This window comes from Solanum tuberosum, unplaced genomic scaffold (genome assembly GCF_000226075.1).
Source record: "Solanum tuberosum cultivar DM 1-3 516 R44 unplaced genomic scaffold, SolTub_3.0 scf00673, whole genome shotgun sequence".
NCBI classification, from domain to species: Eukaryota; Viridiplantae; Streptophyta; class Magnoliopsida; order Solanales; family Solanaceae; genus Solanum; species Solanum tuberosum.
In genome coordinates, this window is record NW_006239623.1 from 90,998 (window position 1) to 97,691 (window position 6,694).

General features: G+C 31.6%; 1 protein-coding gene across 1 annotated transcript in view; it reads right to left on the reverse strand.

Moving 5' to 3' along the window:
* LOC107058930 (uncharacterized) overlaps positions 1-1,636 on the reverse strand; it is a 4,560-nt gene extending 2,924 nt beyond the window's left edge. Inside the window, exon 1 of the mRNA XM_015305178.1 lies at positions 1,454-1,636. The gene's annotated coding sequence lies outside the window, so the exon portion shown is untranslated. The remainder of the gene's footprint in view (positions 1-1,453) is intronic.
* Between the last annotated feature and the right edge of the window lie 5,058 nt (positions 1,637-6,694).

A 6,694-nucleotide genomic window follows, 5' to 3' on the forward strand; every position in this document is an offset into this window, starting at 1 on the left:
TATATATATATAAAAATAATCTGTGTAATCTATTTTGGATTTTGAGTTCTGCTTTTAAAAAGTCATGACTATTCAAAAATAGAGTACATATTTTTGTTTCAAACTTTCTCTTTTTCTTTTTAATTTTATTCTTTATTTATTAATAGATTCTAATTCAAGTCCTTGCCATATATGAATAAGTACAAGACCCGTTTGAACATAAAAATTATTCACTTTATTTTTAAAAATTGTTTTTTTCCATAATGATTATTCACTTTATTTTGGAAATTAGTGTTTTTCTATAAAATTCCAAATCCATTATGGAAAAAAACTTATGACATATTTTCGACTCACTTTTGACTATCCAGAAGTGGACAACTATGAAAAAACTCAGAAACTCACGTTTTTCCATAATAAAAAATCATTTGAAAGCGTGACTATTGAGGCAATACAAATAGAGTACATGTTTTCTTTGATTCCACCACTCCGGAATTATTCATAAATTCTAATTTTAGTCCTTCCGATCTATGAATAAATATACTAATACGGATTTTTTTGAAGGAAAAAATTACAAGTCTAAGAAAGATTTGTTTCAAGTTTCACATGTCACAAAACTATATTATGAATAGGTAAATCAGAAAATTATGTTTTGTATTATTAAAATCTCTTAATTAACCCGAAAAGAATTGCGGTTACTCCAATTCATTGTGTTGTGCTCTCATGAATTGAACTTCGTTGTCTTTTGACACACGAAGCAAATAGGCAATGTATTGGGTCTGTTTCAAGGTGGGAAACGTCTCTTGAATAACTCATTGAAAAGTTAGAATTTTGGTTTTCAAAATGATACATGAGTGCCACGTCTTTAACTAAAAAAATCGGCTTCTTGACCATATTTTAAAACTAAAATAACATTAAAAATAAAAATATCTTGCTATCGGAACTGATATTTCGCATAAAATATTTCTAGTTTTTTAAGCGTATTAAATTATGATGTCACTTTAAGTGTCGTAACTATGACTTTCCGATTAATTGTATTTTTTTAAGAAATTATCACATAGTTATGGATCAAACGTGTAAATACAAGCCACTTTATTAATTGACTAGATCTAAGACGCAAAATTACAATCTTAGTTAAGACAAAAGATTATGAACCTGAGATTTGCCTACTAACCCCAAAATTATCTAGCATACGTAATAACCTTACGCGTGTTCTAGTGATTCGATTAATAAAGTAAGTAGAACAATAAAATTAACCCCACTACCCCTTCTATTAATTTGTTTCTAATCACTTTCAATACCATCTAATCATTCATTCACATTAGCTTAACAAATCAATCTGGACAACACAAATTTCAGCCAAAAAATCAATGAAAACAGGATATCAATATTGCTCACTAAGATACCATCATCATAAAGATATTACCACTAGCATAAGATATCTAAAGCATTAAACGAGATGGAAAAAGAATTAGACCTTGATAGTAAATTCCTTTATTATGGAATGCTAGACCGGGAGCTAGAGACGGAACCTCAAATAAAATCTTTTTTTTTCAATAGCGGGAAAGAGAAATGGGAGAGAGGATTACAATGCAGGGAATTGAACCTTGTTGGTGGAGTTCAGATAGCCAACCAACAAAGCTACTGTCGGAACTTTGAGCCTTTCTCTCCCATTCTACCAATGTGTCTGCGTGAGTATATATAATGAATAGAGTGTATTGAATTGAAAGGGTAAGCAAGCAAAACGTGAGTGTGTGTAATGGCGTGTCTTTCAATATGTATTGTTATTTTGCGTGTTGGAGTGTGTGTATAGTCCAGGTGGTGAGCATGGCAACAACGTGAGTTCATTAGAAGGAATCTTGTGAAGGTGGCAATGTCTCATTGGTTTATATTTTATTTTATTTTTTGAAAAAGTCATTAAGAAATACCAAAAATAAAGAAAATAGGCATAATACATAAATTTTCTCATTAACTTGGGTTTGTCTCGCATTTATGTCCATCAACTTTGGATGTATACCAGTAGACACTTAAACTTTATAGAGTTGAACAAGTAGACACACACGTCCTACTTGATGTCCTCATGCCATGTATGATGTGTGTGTCTACTTGTTCAATTTTATACAAACTCAAGTGTTTATTTGTAAACACCCAAAGTTGGACAGTATAAATGCGATCTGAGGCAAAGGAATGAGGTATTCCAAAGTGTATTCAATCCATCAACTCCTTCAGAAGGAATTGAAGAAGTTGAACAAGTAGACACACACGTTCTACTTGATGTCTTACACGTATCATGTCATGTAGGGCGTGTGTGTCTACTTGTTCAACTTTATACAAACTCAAGTGTCTATTTCTAAACACCCAAAGTTGGAGAGTATAAATGCGAACTGAGGCCAAGGAATGAGGTACTCCAAAGTGTATTCAATCCATCAACTCCTTCAGAGGAATTTCAGAAGTTGAACAAGTAGACACACTGTCCTACGCGTATCATGTCATGTACGTAGGATGTGTGTGTCTACTTATTCAACTTTATGAAGAAGCTTGAATCTATGAATATATTTTTATGAAATCATGCATACTTTAATGAAATCAATGTGTGTGTGACTTAAGTAAGCTTATAGATGAAGGTATCTATATGTTCTATGAAGCTTGGCCACTGAGATGAATGACATCTAGAACTACCCTCAATGTTTTTGAGCTATATTTCTAGATTAGGTCTTGATTAGTATGGTATCCGAATATGCCATCAATGATTATAGATCACGTTTTAAAAATTATTTCTATAAGTAGTAGGGCATTTCTAGCATGAAGTTAATGACTATGGGACTTATAAAGCTACTATGAAAAGATCATGGATATTGAAAGGTTTTCTCACACATGGTGTGTAAGGAGCTACTCTATAATGTCTCTAACTTGGATTAGTATCGTAATTGTACTTTTCCATGGATGATAAAATGAATATGATCAAATGACTATTTCGTGGTATTTACACTTAGCACCGAGTGGACTAGCGGCGATTACCCATGTCCCATAACTATGTGCCACCACAGGATTGTCTTAAATGACCTAGCTAGCGGATCCACTTTTGCAAAAGATGATGCGTACAGATTCTACCTTAGTAAGTAGTTTCCCCTTCTTTCAGTATTGAGGGATATACCATATTCCATGTTATAGCTCACATGGTCTATGTCAGTTAATGGTAAACATCCCACAAAACAAACTAAGTTAATTACTGATGTTTTATGAAGCTTCATTTATGATTTAAAGATGCATTGACCATGTTCATGATTTATGAATCTTCTTTAATGATTTTACTATGTTTTAACTTGGTCATGCATTCCATATTTTTTATTATGTCCCCTTTATGATCACGTCGCATGTTTAATTGCATTTCCCTCATACTTAGTACATTCCACGTACTAATGCATACTTGTGACTACATTGTTTCACTAATGTAGGGCATGACGACTCTTCTCCTTCCGTTTGTGGCTAGTTGATTGTATTAGAGACTTGAAGACTTGGTGAATCCTCTTACTTCGAGGACGATGTCACTCTTCTATGTTTTTTTTCTTTATTACTGTTTTCAAACTTTTTATGTGATGTATGGGTTACATCCCAATCACTTCTTTTGATGTAATAGATGGCTAGTTGGGACTATGTTAGACTTCCGTTTTTGTCAAACTCTTTATGTTATAAAACTATCTATTTGAAACTCTTTATTTCTATTATCTTGTATTATGCATGCTAAGTGGCTTGTGTAGGACCTTTCGAGGTTTTATACGTCATGTCACGTCTAGGGTGTACTTTGGGTCGTGACATAATTCGATATGAATCTCTCGTGTTTATAATTTTTCTCTTGTTAGTTGAATTATTTCCTTCTCAACCTAAATTAAATGAAGAAAATCATTAGTTAAGGAAAAGAACATGGTCGTCTCAACAAGTTTGGGGGCCTAAAACCAAACATTATAAAAAAGATGCCCTATTTTTTTAGTTGATAAATATAAATTGAATAATTATAATATACTAGTGTAATCCTACAAATGAGGTCTGGAGAGGCAGGATATATGTAGACATTATAAAGTAAGAATGCAAATAATGTAAATCTTCAATGAAAATTATATAATATAAAGTTGGAATAATAAAACATGACTCAAAATTTTAAAAATATGATGATATTAAAATAGTGTAGCGATGAATTTGATAAGTTAATAAATAATATTAAAATAGTGTTGATTAGTTTTAGTACTTGAAATTTGAATAAGACACCAAAAACAAATTTAGTCTTTTTATAAACACACAACAATAGATATCACATAATGTAGAATGTTTGAGAGACTTAAGAATATTCAATAATGAAAAGTAAGTATAAGAACACAATATTGTTGGTTCGTGATAATCGTCAAAATATAAATGAGCTAGACAACAAAATAGATAGCCACATGCGAAATTAGAAAGGATACTACAATTAACTAGCCACATGAGAATCTAGAAAAGACACTACAATCAACTAAACAATATTCAATTTCTCAATTATATTTTCTATACAAAAAATTATTTTCAAATTTATCAGTACATGAAATATTTTTAACAATATATATACACACATCTTTGAGAGAAAATAGGGGCCCAAAAAAATTAAGTCCCCAAGCGATTGTTTTATTGGCCTTATGGTCGAGACGGCCCGAAAAAAGAAGAAAATGGCTAACAAAATGCTACAAAACTCAAAAAAGTGTCAGTACGGATCCAAGAAAATTCTATGTTTTTTCAAAGCTTGAACGAAATTTTTAATTATCACACCCTTTGTGTTTATGTCGTCAGATTTTTCCAACTAAAGGGAATGAATAAGGATTAGTTTATTTACAAGAATAGAGTCACCTCTTTAAATCCCTAATCAAAAGAAAATGATTATTTAATTGGTCTGTGAAAATAAAAAATTGGGTAAGGAATTATGTTGACTATGAGATACCCATGAGTCTCATGGCTTTAACATAATCATTTTTTATCAACTTATACTTAACTTAAATCAATCTTCGATAAATTGTTTGTCTATGTTCCGCTTAAAGATTGACTTTTATAACTAAAACGCCTAGTGACGACCTCAACCTCGACATATACCAATTAAGACGCATAAGTGCAACCTCGATTTGTGTATCATACCTAAAGACTAAGTCTACTCCTTTAATGAATAAAAATTACTCTATTGTTTTTCAAAAAAGTTTTTGGGTCAAAACACATCACCATTTTATTAATGAACCCATATACGAGATGCAAAGTCATGACCTTGAATGGTCTCCATTTATTCCCCATAAATGAATACAATCTAATGAAAACGATAAAAGAACACACAAGCAATTAGACTAGCCTAAATTTGCTTACCCTAATCAAAATTAATTCCTTCTATACATTTAGATACTCAAGTTCAATTTTTATAGCAGTGCTATAGTATAATCAAATCCATAAACTAAGCTCAAGACTTTTTTTTATTGAATTATAATGGAAAACATGAGTGTGTACACATGTGTGTCAGTATAGTGCAGTGAGAATATAGTTGTGATTGTGTGAGGTAAAGGTGAGGTATGAGGGTAGAGTCATCCTTAAGCATATTTTTTTATTAATTTTCTCTTCTTCTTTTCAACAAATGGAAAAAAAAATTAAATCCTAAAGATAACGACACTTTTTGGTGATTTTCAATTTTTCAAACTAAACTTACCAAAAATGAAATGAAAATCAAAGTAACAAGATTAATCACAAACATTTAATGTTAAACAGTGTAAAAGCGAGGGTCCGTTACATTTTTAAATTATAATCATTGTCCTTATGATCTATGAATTAGTAAGTCGTTCATTTTTTGAGAAAATTGTTTGAGCAATATAGGAATAAGAGATGGTTGACATAAATTATTTTTTATATTAAAACTGTCATGTTTTCAATCTAATTAATGGAGAACTTGTTGAATTTATTTTTTCTTAGAGAAAGGACTCATACAGGAAGATCCTCTCATCTTTGTTGATAATATAATTAAATAATAAAAGTGTGCTCTCTCTAGCAACTTAAGCTTTTAAATGAGATGGTCACACACTTCAACATGGTATTAGAGCATGCTGAGGTCCTGAGATCAAATCTCACCGCCATTCAAATCAAAAATATTTTCCACGTGCTTATAGCTACAAGACAATATAATTGTGTTTCATTATGTCAAGGCAAATCACGTCAACGCATTCAAATTATTTTGGTAATTTTTGAGGCAATTTCTTGTCACGACCTGAGAGCATCCCCAAGTCGTAACATGCGTATTCGACCTCTCGGAGGTCTCATACAAGCCCTTAGCATTCATCACACTAGATATGTAAAATAGTGCGGAATTAAAAACTCTTTAAATAAAATCTCATAAGAATCAAAGGTCACTTTTAAAAACATCATTCAAAAGTACACAAGCGGAATACTAAGTCTCTTAGCCATCTTAGACATAAACGTGAAAACATACTAGGGACACGGCCCTTTACAATCAAAAGAAGTCTATTAAGTCTATTACAAGAACCTTATCATAAAACTAGAATAGAAAACTCTTGTCCTCGACATATGAGGACATACCACAAGATCTTGGAAGAACTTCAAGTTCCAAGCTTACTATGAAACCCGCTCACTTTCCGGAACCTACACTTGTAAAAAAAAGGAAGAGAAATATGGAATTAGCGCAATTAAGTACTAAGTATGATGACCA